The following is a 21,329-nucleotide window of genomic DNA, read 5'->3' on the forward strand; positions in this document are numbered from 1 at the left end:
AGCATTTGCTGTCGACAACGACCTTAATGCTTCTGTCTGCTAAAAAGCTGGCGACCCATCCGCATAATTTCTCGGGAAGCCCATAGGAAGGGAGCTTCGAAAGAAGCGCTTTGTGCCAAACCCGATCGAAGGCCTTCGCCATGTCCAAACTGACCGCCAATGCTTCCCCCTTAGTCTCGATCGCCTGTGCCCAACAATGTGTCAAGTAGACCAGAAGATCACCAGCCGAGCGACCTCCACGGAAACCGTACTGTCGGTCACTTAGCAACTGGTGGGCCTCTAGGTACCGAAGGAGCTGGCTGTTGATAATGGATTCCATTATCTTCGAGAACAAGGAGGTGATTGCTATCGGCCTATAGTTGGACGGATTTGAGCGGTCACCTTTTTTAGGGATCGGGTGCACCAAAGCTGTCCTCCATGAGGTCGGGACTATGCCAGAGAGGTAGGAGAGCCGAAAAAGGCGCGTTAAAACCGGTGCTAACTCTGGAGCGCACGTCCTCAGCACGATAGGAGGGATTCCATCGGGCCCACTCGACTTATGGATATCCAGGGAAAATAGAGCCAGGCGTACTGAGCTTTGGTGGAACCGGATATCCGGCATACAGCTCTCACACCTTGGTATAATCGGTGGCTCATGTCCCCCGTCATCCAGTGTCGAGTTGGACGCAAAGAGTTTGCCCAGAAGATCGGCTTTCTCCTTTGCATCGTGGGCCAACGAACCGTTTCCCATGTGCAGGGGTGGAAATGATGGCGTGCAGAAATTTCCTTGGATAGCTTTGGCAAGAGACCAGAACGCACGAGTTCCAGAAGGAAGACGCTCTAGCTTCCCACCAATTCTACCAATGTGCTCCGACTTCGCCCTTGCAATGACTCTTTTGAAAGACCTAGAGGCAAAGTTAAACTCCTTTTTTAATGCGCTGGTGTTTTCATCCCGTAGCCTCGCTGCATTTGCCCAGGCTTGGTAGGATTCCTGCTTCCGGCGTAAAACCTTTTTGCAGGATTGACTAAACCAAGGCTGAGATTTGCCACCAATGGGAACAACAGAAGACGGTATGAAGAGTTCCATACCCTGCAGCACCACATCAGCAACAAGATCAGCAACGACGCTGGGATCATCCTGCGTGAAGCAAACCTGCCTCCAGGGGTAAGATGCGAAGAAGGACCGCATCTCATCCCAGTCTGCTGACCTGTAGTGCCACACGCGGCGACTGCATGCAACTCGTGGTCGCGGCGAGCACGTGAGTGGCACCGTACTCCGGATAAGGCAATGGTCCGAGGAGCCCAGAGGGGCGCCAACGGATAGCTGATAGCCATCCGGATGGGAAGTCAGCAGAAGGTCCAACAGTGAAGGTTCTTGGCTCTCTACATCTGGGATTCGCGTGGGCGTAGTAACCAGTTGTGTCAAGCCATATGCGAAGGCGAAGTCGTGAACAGATCTCCCTGCATGATCGGTTTTGCTCGATCCGAGCCATTCGGTGTGATGGGCGTTGAAATCGCCAAGTATCACGATCTCTGCAGAGGGGATCTGCTGCTGCACTGATTCTGCAGCCATTTGGACGTGCTCAATGAGTCGGTCAGTTTCGGCATCACCGCTATGGGACCTATAGAGGCAGGCGTAGACGCGGGGGTGGTCATCGCTGTCTACGCGGAGCCATAGGATGGAGAGGTCCCTGCTTTCGAGGTGGCTGAGGCGTCGAGAACTGATATTGCCCCCTACGTACACGCACACCCCGGCCCTAGGCACAAAGGCATGTTCCAGTTTATACCCAGGGTAGGAGAGATAAGATGTGTCCGCAGGAGACGATATCTGAGTCTCGGTTAAGAAAAGCAAGGCCGGCTTTGCTGTCTCAAGGTGGTGGTGAACAGCATTGAGGTTAGAGTGTAAGCCCCTGATATTGCAAAAGTCCACGGTCAGCGTGGCAGGGGGTGCCATGGTAAATTTGCTCTTGCCCCAGGTGTTGAGCGCGGTTTTGCCCTCCCCAGAGTACGAGGGGCGGCCTGGGCATCCACGCTCAGGTGTGTTGTGTCCTGAGCATGGATGTCCAGGGAGGGATTCTCGTATGTCCGATTAACAGAATTTTCGATTATCCGAATCGACCCCGGTCCCAATTAATTCGGATATCGACGTTATACTGTACTATTAGTATTTGGTCCACTATAGGTAGAGTCTTTAAAAACTCCTACACAACGAACACGGAACCCCCCTTCCTGTAGTCTAAACAGATGACAGTGGATCCCCGACAAGTGACTGGTGTATTTTTTGTCGCCATTGACAAGGTCAGTGACCCGACACGTGGTTCCGCGCGCATGCGTGGTAAAACTAAATCCTTGCTAGAAACGCACTGAAGATGCCCGAAGACTTTTTCTGCTTATACTATTCACAAACGATGCTTGCTGTGAAGCAAATTGAACGCACAGCGTTGAATAGAGCTCTGTGATTGGTTCGTGTGACCCTATGCGTCCACGCGCACTGTGAGACCTTATAGTAATGTTTGTGAATAGGTACGGGCATTAAGATCCTACTAAAAGGGCAATACAGCAATACCCAACGAAAGTAACGAACTACTAGAGCTGTTTGAATGAAAGTTGCGTCTCATAGAGCCGTAGTAGTACCTAAGTAGTCGGTAAAAAAAATCATTGTTGCCATGCATTATTTATTTGTGTAAAGGTGTTGTTGGTAAATCTATGTCAATAAAATAAAATTAACTAGGGTCCATTTCATACTCCCTACCATAGTGTAGTTAGTTATTGGTTTTCAAAACCATAATGTATTTGCAATAATATGTTTGCAATGGCATCTCTAAATAGTCCACAGCTGATCGACCGCCTTATCAATCGATTTCCTCAATTTTTAACCCTATCCCAACAGCATAAAGTCTAAAAACCTTTGACTGGTCTTATGGTAAGTTGACATGCTGCCACTGTATGTGCACAGTCCCTCCGGAACCAATTTGTCAATCCTATATTATTATAGGAAGTCCGTATTTGAGCGCCCTCTGAGTCCCAACAAATATCAGCTGTGCAGCGGAGTTTATAACCGACTTTCTAAAAAGGAGGTGGTCCTAACTATAAATGTTTTTTTTGTCTGAAATGTTTTAAGGACATAGCACATTTATCAACCCGGAAAGGGATCGTAATCGTATAAAGCGAGGCGGTCAGTATTCTTTGTATGAAACTCCATACAACGCACACTTAGGCCCAGAACAGAAGGTGAAACGCAACTGCAATGAAACTGCAACTGCTAGTTACTTTTGAGTTGCATCTAAGTTTCTGCCATAGCGTCCGTTGAGAGACCACACATGACACGACCAGTTTGAAACTTTCAGTTTCAGTTTCATTCATCAGAATGATCAAAAAGTTGCAGTTTCGTTGCAGTTGCGTTTCACCGTCTGTTCTGGGCCTTATCCGCACCGTAAAGTAAACGCCTCGCCTCGCGGTTGACAGCGCGCGAATGGCGATGACAGCTCGCGAAAAGCGATACGGTGTTGATCCCTTTCCGGGCTGATAAGTGTACCTTAAATCCTTCACTTGCGTCTGGTTATTTCTCTATTTATAGTGACAGACAGGTTTACGCAGACGAAGTCGCAGGCAAAAGGTAGTTTTGAAAAGCGGGCTCTTCGCATCATTGGAGTCAGTGAAAGTGTCATTTTCTGAACCATTGGGTTTTGGATCCATTTTTAATCTCTTTCAAAATGATTTTTAGTCAGTAAACCGGCTGATATAGATCGTTTCATCCACGAAGACGCGCCCCACCAATTTTTGGTCTCGGTCGCGCGGGGTGCGGGGAGTTTGATGCGAGCAATCCGAGCGTCATTATTGTAGTGTGCGTGTGCACTCTTGGATAATTTGGCGTGTACTGAACACTCAAACATTAGCGGAAGAATGGTGAGGCGCGTCTTCGTGGATGACATGATCTATAACTGTCTATCTATTTACTATACGTATCTATGTCAGTAGCTTTTGAGTCTGTTTTGAGTTTGATCATGCCATAATACTCCCATAATCACCCCATCTTATGCAATTTTCCATTCCACAACCTGACTTCTTGTTATGACCTGTTTGCTGGGTCTTAGCGCATCTAATTCAAAAACTGCATTTCGATCGTTAGACGAGTTTACGGTTAGGGGATCGCTTACATCAAGAAAACATGCCCATTTTATATGCTCAGAACTATTTTAGGTCTCAGACTTTTATGTAATTTGGCATATTTACAGTTTTTTTTAACAGATCGTCGGTCCACCTAGTAAGAGGCCCACGCTACGTCTTCCAGCCCGTGGTCGCCACTTGAGAACTTTTCTGCCCCAACGGCCATCGTCCCTACGAGCATGTGCCGCCCACTGCCACTTGATTTTAGCAACAATAATTTATTCTGCGAGCTATGTCGGTTACTTTGGTTCTCCTGCGGATCTAGAAGGTCGCGGGAAGAGCCTGGATGCGGGCAGCGCAGGACCGGTCATTATGAAAATCCTTGGGGGAGGTCTTTGTCCAGCAGTGGACGTCATATGGCTGAAACGAACGAACAGTTTTTTAAAGGCATCGCAAGAAACCATTGGGTTGATTTCGTGCCTCTGGTATGGGTTAAGGTCCGGTTTCCATCAAAAGTGGAGAGAAGATAAGATCTGAGTTTAGCCTTTTTACAAAATGATGTTTTAAATGGTTTTAGTTAAGTCTTCTATCATTTGATTAGTCCAATTTGGGTGATTGAGTTTCTTCCTAGTACTTCTCAGTACCAGCCCATATGTTGTCCCGAAGTGGTGGTAGGGCAAGTTACATTTGGGACGTGTATAAATACTCGGAAAAGGCTCGGATTTGCATTAAAATTCAACCCATGGAAGTTATAACTACGTCACACTGGATAATCCTCCAGGTTAAACTTATATAGGTCATCTAGGCTCGCTGGCCCACTTACAGGATGCCATGGCAACGGCGGCCATGTTGCCGTCGCCATGGAAACCGCGCGTGCGCGTCAAACGTCACTGATAAGGGCGAGGCTATGATACGAAGCTGTTTTTGATGAATGATTCTACCTTTTCAGATTGTAGCAAGGAATTTGGTATAATCATTGCAACTCACGAAGAACTTTATAAAAAATGTTACCTATCTGTTTTAAAAGAATAAACTAGAAATTAGATCCCATTTGGGCTATAATAATAATAAATTGTAGTGGTGGTATTGGTTGGGTTAGCGAGAATAGTATTCAAATCCAAGACGTACTTATTACTTAAAAATAAAAAGAATAGTATCCAAAATACGCAGTACCCCATAGTAGGCAGAACTGACGGCCGATGGGGAAGCAAGGTTCTGGAGTGGAGGCTACGTATCGGAAAACGCAGCGAGGGACGTCCACCCACAAGGTGGACCGAACCTCATAAAGATAGCAGGAAAGCGCTGGACGCAGGCCGCTACAATCCGGGCAATATGGAAATCATTGGGGGAGGCCTATGTAATGGACGTCCTGTGGCTGGAATGATGATGATGCTGAACAAAATAATTATCAACTCACCGTGCCCATAGTATGCCATGTTCGCCACCAAATGTTCGTTGATCATCGTTGCTGATTTTCACAAACTCATCGATATATCGATATTATAACATTATAAACCATCACAGTGCACAACACTAATAATTAAAACAATTATTAATAAGTTTTATTAAAATGGCATTTTGGGAGATTATTTTTTTATTAATTTCTAAAAGTAAAAGTCGAAAATAAACCTAGAACCACTAAAATAACCTAGGTATACCTACATTAATTTTGCACTCGTAAACTGCAATTGGCGGACTTAATGCCTTACAGCATTTTCTACCACTCAAACTTGAGGTAGATAGTTAATGCAGGTGAGCCAACAGCGGATTTTAAAAATACATTAATTATTATAAAGATATTTGTCTAAATTCATCATTCAGTACTGTCACAAAATTTAGTACTGTCCCAAATTTTTGACCGAAGCAGTAGTAGGGTTAATGAAAAAATTGGGACGACACTGTACAATGCCAAAAAAGCCAACATAAACATTGGGACATACTTTATCATTTAGTAATAATTATTATCACCAACAGATATTAAATCTTTGCTATCAATAAGTAAACGTGTACATTGTAAAAGAATATCACGTACTGTGTATACATATTATCGTGAGATGTGTCATGTCTTCAATGATTTTATTGATAAGTTAGTATGATAAATTAATCAATAGCAGTGATTTTGAATGAAACCTGTGTCTTTCCTATTTCTTATTAGTGTGAGGAATTTACACACTTTTTTGAGACAATCGTGACGAATCGAGGTTTTTGGCAAACCGAAAATAACCCTTTTTTACCCGACTGCGCCAGAAGGAGTGTTATTGGAGGGGGATTTGACACAAAGTCGATTCGTCACACTTTTGTAATTTTCATACATTGAAAGTAAATTCATCATAAACAAGTAAGTTTATTGTACAATAGCAAAATAATTATAGCTTCAAAATAATAAGTATGACGAATTTTCACATTGTTGTTGTTTCACAGTATGTTTTTTTTCGTGACAAATAGAAATAACCATTTTAGAAATAACAATCCTTTTTACACGTATAGAGTTTTGGAATGAGCAAAAGAGACACAAAATACGAAAAGGTAAAGGCTTTTTAACAATAACTAGTTATAAGTAAGTAACTAAAGGGTAGGTATACCCAACAATGATAAAACAAACGCTGGCCGTAGTACCTATTATTACACTTGAAAATTTGTTCATCCAGTGTCTAAGTAGCTCAGAGAAAAGAGCAGTCGCCCGGCAAGCGGAAGGTCCTGGGTTCGATTCCCGCCTTAGGCAGTTCGATTTTTTCAAGTTATTTATTTTACAACAATGAAACTATGAAATAATGCTCTTGACTCCACTGGGATTCGAACCTACAAACATAACTTGTTAATTTATTCTATGCTAAGTAGGTAATAATAAAAGCATGTTCTTCTTTTCATAGCAAATGAAAAACATGTTTTTTTACTGAAACTCTTTGAGTCAGACAATCCATTTTGATCTCAAGGTCTCTAGCAATAAGACTCTAATTGAGTTGCTATGGTTATCACGTGTAGGTCAAGCGTTCCGCGTAAATTACAATGGATAAATAGGTAGGCTGTAGTGAGGGGACAGTGGTTTGGATGTTATCGATAAAATTGTCGATATATATTTTTTTAATAATTTATTAATTTAATTTACCATTTTTTAAAAAGTAAATTACTCCTTTGTATTGCTCAAATTACTCCTAGTCCTTTTAAACCCTCGTGGTAAGGAGGAAATTTGCAATCACCAGGATGGCGCCACTGTAGAGTTAGATCCTATATTTTCTTAGAGGTTACTTAAACCTTTATTTAATCACCAGTCATCCGCTTTGCACTGGAGTGAAATCGAACCTTAACTTCGAACCAGTGACAGTTTCATTTTACCCCGGGACAAACTTGGCCGACGCTGGTTTGGTTATTGGCGGTCAAGCTGTAGATCCTGGCTACACAGGAGTTGCAGCGGTGGGAACGAGTGGTGAGAATAGTTCCGTTTAAGGTCATATCACTCACCAGTGGCGCCATCTGAATCCCTCATTATTATGCGCAAACGTTTCTCAGAAAGGGATTAAACAAATTGGGGTCAGTCAAATCTCTTCGGAATTATAATAAAGATAAGCCTTTAATCCGCTTAATGTGAGATCAAATCTTTGAAGCTTCAAATCAAATCAAAAAGATATTTTTTGTCATAAGTTTACATAACAATAAGAGCTTGTTCGCAGGGAGACATCCGGTTTTTTGCAGGCACTATTTTTTGCAGGATCCAGTTTAATATTAATATTAACGTTCACACGAACATCCCGTTTGCAATCCCGCAAAAAACCGATCCGTTCGAATTTGGTATTACTGGATAATGATGGCTAAAAAGTTGCAACACAACCTTATCCAATTGCAACAAAGACGTATTGCGAACTTTTTGACTTCTTTAGGTGTCACGAACTATGTATTTGACGTAGACTGTAAGTTTTTAAATAAGTAGAGTACATAATCTCTATTTACTACTGCATGTAGAGTGCACCATAACTTTAGTTTTAAAACTTTTTCTATAAAATAACCAGTGTTGTGCATCGCTCGATAGAAACAAGGTCGAATCCATTTCGTATCGATTCGGTACGAGCGACTCTTTCACGTAATTATTAAATCAATAAGCTTGACTGAAGCTATGTTTTTAAACTCTTTATTCATCTACACTAATATTATAAAGAGGAAAGATTTGTACCTATTTTTGTATGTTTGTATGTTTGTAATGAATAGGCTCAAAAAGTTCTGGGCCGATTTAAAAAATTCTTTCACCATTCGAAAGCTACATTATCCATGAGTAACATAGGCTAAATTTTATTTTGGAAAAACATAGGGTTCAGGGGTCCACGCGCGCGAAGCCGCGGGCGGAAAGCTAGTTACATATAATTTAAGACTTTGTGAATACTGAGAGTTTGTTGCGGCGATTCCTCTCAGTACTTGCCAAAAGTTGGTCTCGAAGCGCTGGTAAGGCAAAAAGATTTTGAGACATGTAGAGGCTCCTTGTCAGGGCTTAGAGGCCTCAGGGTTGTATAAAATTTCCTTAAAATGACATTTTTAAACCAGTACTAGTGAAGTGACTATGAATTACTGTGATAGGTACCCTTTTATGTCATTTTGACAGTAATTTAGGTAAGTATTTCTTTTCCCATTTTTCTTTCGTGTAGACAGTTATGGAACTGAGTTTACAACAGTTTTGTTAGATTTTATGAATTACTGTTAAGTAGTAGGTATTTTGTGGGTTTTCTAAAGATAAAAAAAGACTGCTTTTGATAGCAATTGCTATGCTAAAACTGCATGCCAGCTATTGGATATAACAAGCGTGTCGTGATTTTTAGAAGACATAAAACATTTCATATCTTATCTTCAATCAGAATATAAAATAGTTATGAAGATGTTTTATTGGATCGCCCAATATTATTTTATGAGATTGTATTTGATACTTTAAAATCGTAAGTACCTAACATAGTTATAGATCGATATTATGTAAGTACCTCTGTAGTTTGGGGAGTGTAGTAATAGGCCAATTCCTCTATTTCATCATCATCATTTCACCACAGAACGTCCACTGCTTAACAATGATTTCCATATTGCCCGGCTGGTAGCGGCCTGCCACAAGATGGACCGACGACCTTTTAAGGTAGCAGGAAAGCGCTGGATACAGGCCAAGGCTCTGGTAAATTAGAGAGGGTCGTGCTCCTGCAGTGGAGACTAAATGACCTGATAGTAGGTAAATAGTGATATTCACTATGATGATACACAAACTATATTTTGAGAACTTAATTTCGTTAATTAATGCCAACTACAGACTCTCGAAAACTTACTTAAGTGCTTTACTAATCTCTGAGCTAAGTAACGACACATCTAACTTAGAATTAGTTTTAGAGCGCGTGCTCAAAATAAGTTTTAGTTAAAGTTAAAATAAAACGTTGAAGTTTGCTGTTAAAATTATTACATTATGTTTGAAAAAGTTTAAAGTGAAGTAGGAGAAAGTTGTACATAATTTTTGTACCTACTTTACTAGTACGTATCTAAAATAAGTAAACATTCAAGTTTGTCCAAAAATAAGTATTTATGAACACAACAGGGAATCTCTTGGCCTGCATCTCACCTGATGGAAAGGATCAAGGTGGAAAAGAACTCGATAGTGGCCGAAGAAAGCGAGCTTCACTTGGAATCCTCAACCACAGAGGCACTGGCTATCATACCTCCAATTGCCGGAACACAACAATGCTGTTAACATTGTTATTACTGCTACAGACTTAGGTAAGATGGTGGTAGCATAGCGGACTTAGAAGAAGCCCTACCACCAAGTTGGTGGTATCAACTAATCTGAGCGTAAAGTAAAATAATAATCACTAACAAATTAGAATATTTAGTAGGTAGGTAATTGATCACACTTCAGTTTTCGTAATGCCAGGCGTATAACTTAGTGTGAAATTAGAGGAACAAAAGAACGCAAAAATAAGGAAAAAGACAAGGAAAAAACAATTGAGGCATGACCTTTTTTTTGTAATTACAATCAAATCTTATCACGGGCTTTATTTATTTTATATTACTTTACTTTAAATTTCGGTCATACAGTGATCTGTCTATAATATTGTACAAGCGAAAGTTAGTGTCTATTTTTTTCGAATCTTAATTGAACATTATTTAGGTGGTTATTTATTTGCCTCTCAGGTCTCGAAAAATAAGAATTATTTACTAAGTTCAGTTTAGCCCGAAAGTTAGATGGTAGAGAATGCCATAAGGATAAGTTCGCCTTATATTTCTTTGAATCTACTGACATTAGAAACCTACATTGTTTCTGATGAACACTCGCGGTACGAAGTTCGCCGGGTCAGCTAGTTAAAAATAAATAAATCATCACAAGCGTGACTTACCTACATAATAATTGAATGGTCACAATTCATTTATTACAATCACGTTCATCGATTAGATGGCTGCCCTTGACCGATATGTAATGTAACAGCACTAGTGGGCATCTCTATTGGCAATCATAAATGATTTAGTTTATACATTATAGCAAAACTTTATGATCCCGTTTTACCCCCTTAGGGGTGGTTTCGTAAAATCCTTTCATAGCGGATGCCTACGTTATAACATCTACCTGCATGCCCAATTTCAGCCCGATCCGTCCAGTGGTTTGGGCTGTCCGTTGATAGATCACTATGTCAGTCACCTTTGAGTTATATTGTAATTTCAGATAATTGCTATTTAGTTATTTAATTTTTAGCGTTAAGAGTCGCATTTCAAACTAATTTGAAAAATTAGTTTGAAATCGTGGGTTCAATTCCCGCCTTAGGCAGTTCGATTTTTTCAAGTTATTTATAATTTTCAAATTGCTATTTATACATAATTATGACTTATTAGGTTTTGATTTGTAGCGATATTTTAACGCCCATTTTCACAAACATCACTATGAGGTCTCACAGTGCGCGCGGACGCACAAGGTGACACACGAACCAATCACAGTGCTCTATTCAACCCTGTGCGTTCGATTTGCTGCTTCACTTAAGCAAGCATCGTTTGTGAATACGGGCGTGAGATTACTAGATACCTTACAGACTAAAGGAAATTAATATTGCTTAATTAAAAAGTTTGAAGTCTACATTAACACTTTAACCCCTGACCTCGTTACTAAATCAAAATATTAACATTAATATGAGTCACGAGTCACGTTTAGCGAACGCATAAAAATTATCGATATTGATCCAAATCGGCCTTGACATCGACACGTGCACATCACTAATGGATGTTGTGCAATGTTAATTTATCAGGGGGAGATTCTAGCGCTGTAGATTATATCGAACTAGATTTTAGGTATTTCTAGAGCGAAAATAAAAACAATGAACGTGAGTCTAAAGGCCCTTTCTCATTGAAATTCAGTTTTGCGGTATCCAGTAATGCAGGAGAAACTGGACTGTCGTGTGAACACATTAGTGTGTTTGAAATTCAATTTAATACTTCTTCTTCTTCTTCTTTTCGTGTCGACAACAAACCTACACAGTGTCAGCCCAAAACTCCGCCACGAGGGTGGCGTTGTCAGCAGCACTCATCAAATCCTCCTGTGTGCTGTTGCTTGGGCACTCAGGGTACGACATCAGGTGCTTCATCGACTGGGGAACAAAACCGCACCTGCACTCCATGTTTAAGCCATCCAAGAATCATTTACTACCTACCTACTTTAGAATTTTGTAAGTAAGTTAAAAATAAATTAATGTTTTTGTTACTTCGGCCTTTCTGTGCGCACGATTACTTATTATTATTCTGTGTCTAATCTAAGAATAGAACCACAGAATAATAAGTACTATAGAGCTCAAGTTGCTAATGTATGTTTAAAAGTAAAAATTTTAACTAGCCAATAATGTTGACACTTCAACAAGTCAACCGTATTTAACATAAATTATTTATTCCAAAATGTTAATAAGCCCTGAATATTCAGTCGTCTTAAAATACAAACATTTCAATGCATATTTTAAACATTGTGTTTATAATTAAATCTAACTTTAGTAGGTACCTACTTTAAAATTGTAATTTAAAAATTGTTAACCAGTTTTAAGTCATAAAAGTTTTTCGTTTGCCCCAATGTTTTCAGAAGAAAAACATCACCTATAACTAATTTTCATGACTAAGAATTTTTTTATCGAAATTAGAATTGTCTAATAATAATAATAATCTGTAATAATCTATTATAAACAAAACTTTTTATCGATTCCCTCAAAATCAAACTATCGACATCGGCCCCGACCTTGACCGCACATCACTATTTGCATGTCGCAACGTCGCAAGGCCACTGCATTGTGTGGGCGCTACTAGCTAGGAAGCATGCCGCTTTGACAATTACTATAGTATTATAGTATAAACTATAGGCTAGAGCCTTTTGAAACGCCATTCATCGTCAGGTCATTTAGTCTCCACTGCAGGAGCACGGACCTCTAAGTATTTTTTATACATAACAAGGCAGGTATTTGACCACAATCGCACCTGATGTTAAGTGGGATGCAGTCTAGGATAGTACATATCTGCCCTGTAAGTGCCTATTCACTCTCGCCTTGAAAAGGCCCGGATTATAGTCTTCGGGAAAGACAGCAGCAGGCAACGAATCCAGTCCCTAGCTGTTCGCGTTATAAAAGAGTCATCGAAACGCTTAGTGCGAGCTGGTGGAATGTCAACAATATAGGGATGATACGCTAACATGTGTCTGGTTCCCCGATGATGGAAGGGGGGCTGGTGGAATTAATTACCTCATAGTGACGTTTCTTGCGCTGCTTCTTCTCAGCACTGGCCCATTTATTGCCCCGAAACAGTGGTAGGGCTAATACCAGAGGGCCTAGTGTGAGTTTACGTCAAACGCGCTCACTAGTGAGCGTGTCAAAAATGACATTAAATGTATGACGGATTGTACCCCTAGCGGGAAACGTTCAAAAACTAAAATTTTCATACATTTTTTATGTAAACTCACACTCAGGTCAGCCCCTAAGATGTGTAAAAGTGCTTTTTAAAAGCCTACTTGCAAAAATTTAAATAGAAGGGATATCCAGTAACATTTTTACATCATCCTACAACACATTGACATACACTAACTAGTATGCTATGCATCATCATAATCAATAGTCATATTAGTCTCCATTTCAGGAGCACGACCCTCTATGTAACCAGAGACAAATGGAAGAGTTGGCCTACACTCCCCACGCTGGCCAGACGGGTTGGGGAGGCCTGATGTTCGCTTATTTGTCCCTTAGTCACTTGAATGTTCATGAGAAGAGTGGAAGAAACTAATATGCTCAGAAGGAACCACACGGCTCTCTAATTTACCGGAGGCAAATGGGTTTGGCCTACACTCCCCACGCTGGCCTACTACTATTTAGTCTACTGCCCACTTTGAGAATAAATTATTTTTTAGCGCCCCCCATTTTTGTAGTCAAGAGTCGAGCTCAGTCGGTGTCTAAGAGTCCTCCTAGTAGATGACGCCTCCCAAGCCTCTACACAACGTCCCGATTTTTTTTCTGGGTCTCCTTACCCTTTAATCCTGTAGCGCCCACAAGGGGGCGTTATCGCCCACTTTGGGAAATACTGCTCTATCCTTTTGACTTATTTTTTTCAAAACACTGTTAATTGTTCTGATTAATTTCGTTGCGGGTTCAATGACAGTTTCACTTTCCCCCGGGACAAACATGACCTTCTTTGGTTGGGTTTTTATTGGCGGTCAAGCTGTAGATCCTGGCTACACAGGAGTTGCAGCGGTGGGAACAAGAGGTTCCCATAGCCCCGTCGAATAGAAAATAATTAATTTTGTTTTTACTCTACTTATTTTACAGTTTATTTTTTTACTTTTTCATTAATATTCTTTTGTTTTATTTTACACAGCCTTGTTTCGTGCCTTGACACGACCTACAATGACAATGGAAGGGAAAAAATACGTTTTTATTTTGTAGTATTGATAAAAACTTGCTCTCCGAGGTGACACTACAAAAACCTAACATAGATGACTGACACCGTGACTTTGAAGGCAGCCGCTTAAAAGTAGGTAAGCCTAATATTCATTCAAAAAGTCATAAAAGTTTTTTTTAGTAAATAGAATTTTATATTTTTTTATATTTTCCAGCGGCCATAGAAATTCTGTGAACAGTCTATAAGATTCAGCGCACTATATTACTGTAGTACTGGGTACCCTTTGGGTATGGTTAACTAGCAGAGAATACCATATGGCATTAATCTCGCCTAATATATCATATTTATAATAAAATTAATAAATGAAATAAAAATAGGTACACACAGCTTGAAAGAAAACGTGTTTTAAAATCTGAAACTAAGTAACAGCCTTGAAAGAAAATTATAGAAATCGCTTCTTAAAATTAAAAGATCTCTAATGATTTGTATAGCAGCTAGCAGGTAAGAAAAAGGGTATTTTAGGAAGTTGTAAATAAGATATTTAGATTGTCTGAAACATTCCGTATTTATAAAAAAATGGATTTTATTCAAACAGTTTTTCTTAACTCAGAATTCATTCCTACCTATTAAATTTAAAACACTTTGCGTTTGTTTTTTTTTTCTTTTTTTCATCGCAACCTTTTTTTTCTTCGCACTATTTATAAAAAAACTTGTCAAAAAAGTTATTTTTTCGCCACTTAGAACAATTTTTTGGAGTTGACAAAGTTTCTATTAATTCTAAAGTATTTTGTGAACTGGAAGCGTCATTCGAAAGAAAGCTAAATGTGTTTCTTCCTGCCATCTGTATTATTGTTGACGCCGTGTAAAATCTCCCACCTTGCCTAAAGACCGTGAAAACCATTCATTCTAGCCGTACTCAAAAACTATTTAACCTTGGCTAGGTATTTTTAAAAGCGTATTGTTTGTTCAACATATTTTGAAACTTTACTTTGGTGTTTTGTTTTTAATTTGAACTCTTTTGCAAACTGAAATGTTTTTTTTAATCTATAGGGGTTTTTACTTTTTTTTTCTTAAATTATAGCAAAGGAAATAAGGTAAGAAAAGAGTTCGAATTTTAATTGAACTTCCAAATCGCGCTCAAATAAGATACCAAATACAGGAACATACCGAAAGGAAAATTCGAAATACGCAATAATCTCCCAAATGCCACTTTATCGCACAGATTATACACACCGAGTTCACTGCACTGCACAATTCCTTAAAAATAGACCGACGTCGCCCACGAATCTATTTAAAAAAATTGTTTTTAAAAAAATATCTCGACGGCACGCATGCGCTCAGCCGCGCGCGGGAACGAACTGACAGATAACGCCACAGATTCTAACTCGATTCTCACTTGTTATCCGACCTAATACGCTAGGTCACTGTATGTGCGTATTTTAACAAAATTCGTGACCTCCTGCATTTGTTTGTTTAAAACATCAGATGCAATACAGCTTATTTAGAATGGCCTTTAACTGCGCCTGTCAGTTATGAAGATGGGGTATCATTTCTAAATGGTAGGGGTTTGTGGAAAATCTATAAGTGGTAGGTGTGAGAAGTCACGAGGTGGTGCGAAGAGTGGATGCTAGTCTATGATTCTATTTTCAGAATCTGCATTTAGCCAATAGTGAAATGTCAGGACGGTTCAGATAGGTTTGTAAGATTTACGTTATTGTTATTCGCTTCCCAGTTAGTGTTAGTTATTTAACATCGTAGTGAGCGTTTGTAAGTTTTTTAATTGAGTTTTTCCGACGGACAATGTTTTTGTTATTGTAGCATTACGTAAGTTGTAATCAATGCTAAACAGGAGATAATAGAGTTATGTAAACTAAGCATTTTAGATGTAGACAGTCTGATAGATGTAGAAACATAGCTCGTTCATATTTAAAAAGTATTCCTTATTTACTTTTTTCTGGAAAAATCCAAGAACTGTCAAATTATTTCATACCGACTCGAAAATTGAGATAAAAGCTTTTTTAAATGCTTATTCTCAAAAAATAAAATAAATGTCGTTTACGAGATTGGCCCATTTTTCCCGTAGCAGTGATAGGGTTAAAGTAACACAGGGACGTGTAAGAGTTTTTTTTAAAAGTCTACTAACTACTTACAAAAACAATTTTATTGAACTTTAATAGTTGTGTCCGTGACTTCGTACGCGTGAAAATAAGGTTAAATAATATTTCCCGTTTTTTGTGCAACATTTTTCTTTCCGCCCCTATTGGCTGTAGAGTGATGTTATAGCCTAAATAAGCCATTAATTAATATTTTTCAAATCGGACCAGTAATTCCTGAGATGAGCGCGTTCAAGTAAACAAACAAACTCTTCAGCTTTATAATATTAGTATAGATGACCAGTGGGTCTAGCTAGACAAGTGGCATTTTTTAATCGAATCGAAAATCGAATCCGAAGTAATTCCATAAAAAAAAATGCTTTTCGAGCATTTTTCGACATAAAAGCTCTCACATTTGGAACTTGTGTAGGAGGGCAACTTTCTATAAATACAATTTCAATAATATCCCCTGGTTTTTAGCATCAAGCTTACAGCTGAAGCCATTACAGGTTCCCTAAATGTCGCTTTGGGGTCCATTCCCACCGGAAGTCCCATAATTTTGACCCCGGGACTTCCGGCTCGGCCCATTTAACTTTACGATTATTCTCTGGATTATTGGGGACTTTTTTAATGGTTTGTGGGATATTTGCAGGTGGATTAGAGTTTTATAAAGGACTAGCGGCCGCCCGCGACTTCGTACGCGTGGATCCTGTTTTACCCCCTTCATCTATCTTACGCGGTTTAGATTTTTTCATACAAATGTTTTTTCCCGCTAACTCCCGTTCCCGTGGAAATTTTGCAATATCCTGTTGTAAAGGATTATAGCAATTTGTAATATCAAAATTACTAATAGTCCCGGAGGGAAGTCGAACCTTATCTTCGAACTCTTCATATTCGTTTAATTAATTTCATTGTAGGTCCAATCAAATACAAAACTAAACAAGTTCAGGTTAAGGTCTAAGGTCGTCTGTCCATCAACCAGAAGCTCCCATTGAGGTTGCCACTAGTCCACACCACTAAATAGTGTCAACTCAAAACCCAAAAATTAACCAGTGGAGCTAGTAGCCTAAGGTCGTCAGTCCATCAACCAGGAGCGCCTATTGTGGTCACCACTAGTCTACACCTCTAAGTAGTGATTGTGTTCCCAAATACCTAAATGAGAAAATAAACTCAAAACTCAGGCAGAGCGTGCATTGAGCTAATTGGTGTGATAATCGCTCTGAAGGTCGTCAGTCCATGGAGCAAGAGCGTCAACTGGGGAGGTATAGTGCGATAGCAGCTCTAAAGAATTCGTAAAGAAGAAGAAGGGCAGAGCTCCATTGCTAATTAGTGTATAGCCGCTATTAAGGTCGTCAGTCCACCGGGCAGAGCGTCCACTAAGGTAATCGGTGTGATAGCTAGGCAATTGTTATGAATTTTTGTTTGCCGCTAATTTCCGTGCGCAAGGCCGCCGTACAAAGGGTTACGCAAGAGCGCAGATATAGAGTCGGTGGAAGCGACGCGATGGACAGAGGGCTTGTTGTGAGTTTACATCAAACGTCGTTACTAGTGAGCGCGTAAAAAAATGACATTAAATGTATGACGGATTATACAGCGCACAGTCTTTTATTTTGCCTTAGAAGCGGACATCCCTGTTTTATTAATTCAATCGTTAGATATAACTATTATGTATAAAATTGATGGAGGAACTACTTAGTTGTATTTGCTTAGTTTCGAAGAAATATTCGATTTTGTGATTTTATAAAAAAAATTACATTAAGTCAGAATTTTGTAAATAAATTTACCTATCACTACAACGTCTACCTTTATGCAGAAATAAATGGTTATTGCTGCAGTAATTTAGGAATTATTTAATAATTTATGATTTTCAGAAAACATTTTTTTCTCCGTTGTCCTAGAAAATTGGCATCTATTCTTACTTTATATTGATGCATGATATAATTATCTATAATAATAATACCTGAAAAAACTTGCTGCAGTACCCCGGAAAAAACCGATACGTTCGAATTTTAAATGTAATTTCAATTTGGTATTCACACGACAGTTCAATTTTACTGGGTCCTGCATAACGGGATTGCCGTTAAAAAGGACACTTATTGCATCAAAAGTGCCTCTTCCAGCTGTATCTCTACATCCTTGCCAAGCCGTGACGACACCTGTTCAAACAGGCAGGTAAGGTCAACAAATTAGGTAACACTATTTTTAGAAAAACATTTTGAACCAGATACTGAAAACTTCGCTGTTTTGCCGACAGTACTAATAAGACACACAGTTTTGTTGAAAAATAGCATCTTTTTCCACTAAATAAGGCCCAGTGTTTTGTGTATGTGACGACGTACAGTCAGCGTCACATAGTTCGTGACACCCAAAGTGGCCAAAAAGTTCGCAACACGTCTTTGTTACAATAGGAATAAGGATTATGTTGTCCACATTTTGGCCACTTTGGGTGCCAATATTACCACAAAATGACAAATATTAAGAGTTGAAATTGAGTGGAGAAAGATACTTTTGGATAGCTTGACTGTTTAAAAAGTCGTTTCAGCCAAATGACGTCCACTGCTGGACAAAGGCCCCCCAAGGCTTTCCATAATAAACGGTCCTGCGCTGCCCGCATCCAGGTATTTCCCGCGACCTTTACCAGATCGTCGGTCCACCTAGTAGGAGGCCTGCCCATGCTACATCTTCTAGCCCGCCGTTCAAAAAGTACAGGAAAAATTGTGAATGACATTCTGCGGAAGTGACGTATTGACAAAGTGACTGTTCCCCGTAGGACCAAATTATCGAGTTGACATTTTGCGAATATGACGTTCTGCGTCAAAACCTCACGAACTAATGACACTGACTTCTTCTTATCGTGTCGACAACAAACCTACACAGTGTCAGCCTAAAACTCCGCACGACAAAATGAAGCCTTCATATTTTTTTTTATGCATGACGGCCATTCTCAAATTAGCTAGTTTTTACGTGTCCGGGCTGTTAAATCCTTAAAAATGACAAATTAGAGACATGAAAGTATTTTTATGTGTTACTTAACAACCTTATCCAGTTGTGCATTAAATCATAGGCCTCTATTTTAAGTATAAGTGGCTAAATTTATTTCATGAACCTCTATTCTCTAATTACCGTGACGCGTCCGCACACCGACTTAATGTTAAAAGTTGGGTGTAATTTTTATGTCGTATATATTTGAGTTACTCCATTCAACATTTTAAAAAGTATAAAAGATTGTCTTATGCATAGCAAAATATCTATTCAATAGAACCATTCTGTAAATAATTATAATTAAAAAACTACTTGTCCGAGCTAAAGTCCTAATTACCGTTACGTTTTCTGTTTGTGGTCATACTAGCCTAAATAATAGTATTTGAGACATCATCACCGCGCGCAGCGCTAGCCCTTAGTTAGTGCCTTGACCTGTTAGCAAGTGAATGTCTATTGCGTTAGCGTACCGTCGATGAATTAACGTAAGTGTATAATTACCGTATCTTTGGTTTTCAATTTTCCTAATTGCCATGTCCTTAGTTTTAAATTAGATTTATAAAGGTAAATCCACGTTGTTAATTTAAATAGAAACAGAACTTTGGCCTCCGTACATTGTAGTAAGACAGTATTTGCATACCCTGTAAGTTTTGGAAATTTTGAAGAAAAACTATCGTTTTATAATTTCCATGGACTAATTACCATATATTTATAATCACCGTTGTATGAAATTATTACCTATAAATTGCACTCACGATTGAATACGTACGATGAAAAAATACCTAGGCTTTCGCATAATATCTTTACGGACTTTTCTTCCAATCTGACATCAAAATTTTGAAAAGCTTTTGTTAGAGTTACCTCTAAATAGATTCGATTTTATAACGAATGTTCAGCTTCAGTTGCTGCATGGTTGTTGGATTATAGAGTATACTCAACTCTTAAGGTAACCCCACAATAAGAAGTTTGCTGGAGTAAAATCAGGGCTTCCTGATGGCCTTGCGTGAAGTTTTTTTTTTAAATGTCTCGTACCAGCTATTTATTTTTACTATTAATAACATTGATATTTGCATGATATATAATTAATTAATATTATACTATTAAAATCTATCCATATTACCTTCGCCCTGAGAAGAAGAGATCGTCCAACAGTAACACTCAACCTGGCGTGAACACATTAAGAACAAAAAGGAACAAATGAAAAGATAACGGGCCTTTTCAAGGCGAGAGTGCATAAGCACTATGTGCCATCCTAGACTGCATCCCACTTAACACCAGGTGCGATTGTTGGTCAAATACCTGCCTTGTTGTGCATAAAAAAAACTTCGTGATATGCAATGGACACTGGGCAGAAAAAGCCTGGAGAACTGCTGATTTACAAATGCATCCTAAGACCCATGTAAACATAATTATGGCATTACCCAGCCTCTCAAATATAGAAACACTTCAACGTTTTCAAAATAAAGTATTAAAAATCTTGAACTGTGCACCTTGGTTTACAAAGTCCACTGAAGTGCATGAATACCTGGAGATACCAAACATCAAAGAGGTTGTAGAAAAGTCTTGTAAAGCTTACAAACAAAGACTTCAGTCTTCATATGCATGTCCGAAAAGACAAAGTGAGACCTGATCCATTATCTGTATCCATCGTTTGTACCACATGTAAAGCAAATAAATGATGATTCAGATTCTGATTCAGCTAAATGCTCTCATTTGAAGTGTGATACGTAGCCCCATCTTGCTGAAACTAAGTATTCCTGTTATAGCCTCGATTCTTGCAGTATACTGAAAATATCTTGATTCAATAAATAATAAAATTAGTGTTTTTCTTTTTACAAAGTGTTAATAAGAGTACCTACAATGTTTTTTATGACTACTTGTGTACAATTTATCAATACAAGATATTGCTTTTTTGTTATTTTACGTAACTTTCTAATTACCGTTAGATAAAGTATTAGCCTTATCTAATTACCGTGATCATAAAATTTTTGAGTATCATTTACGCGAAAACCACTTTGAATAATTTGACGCCTTTATGATTGTTAAATTCGTACTTTTCAGGTGTTTTATATTTAAATGCGTTTAAGTCAATTAAGTCAAATTTCAAAAATGATACGGTAATTAGGCTGAGAACGCCTAATCGTGAGAATGACCGATGACAAGGCAGGTATTCGACCGCAATCGCACCTGATGTTAAGTGAGATGCAGTCTAGGATGGTACATATCTGCCCTGTAAGTGCCTATTCACTCTCGCCTTATTCATTCTGACTGTACCCGTTAAATAGGAAGTCGTGTAGAGCGAGTTAGCATGCC

At 39.0% G+C, this 21,329-nt stretch overlaps 1 protein-coding gene across 1 annotated transcript in view; it reads right to left on the minus strand.

Annotated features, from left to right (window-relative positions):
- LOC135085188 (uncharacterized) overlaps positions 1–21,329 on the minus strand; it is a 66,388-nt gene that overhangs the window by 15,540 nt on the left and 29,519 nt on the right. The window lies entirely within an intron of this gene.

Source organism: Ostrinia nubilalis, chromosome 28 (genome assembly GCF_963855985.1).
Source record: "Ostrinia nubilalis chromosome 28, ilOstNubi1.1, whole genome shotgun sequence".
NCBI classification, from domain to species: Eukaryota; Metazoa; Arthropoda; class Insecta; order Lepidoptera; family Crambidae; genus Ostrinia; species Ostrinia nubilalis.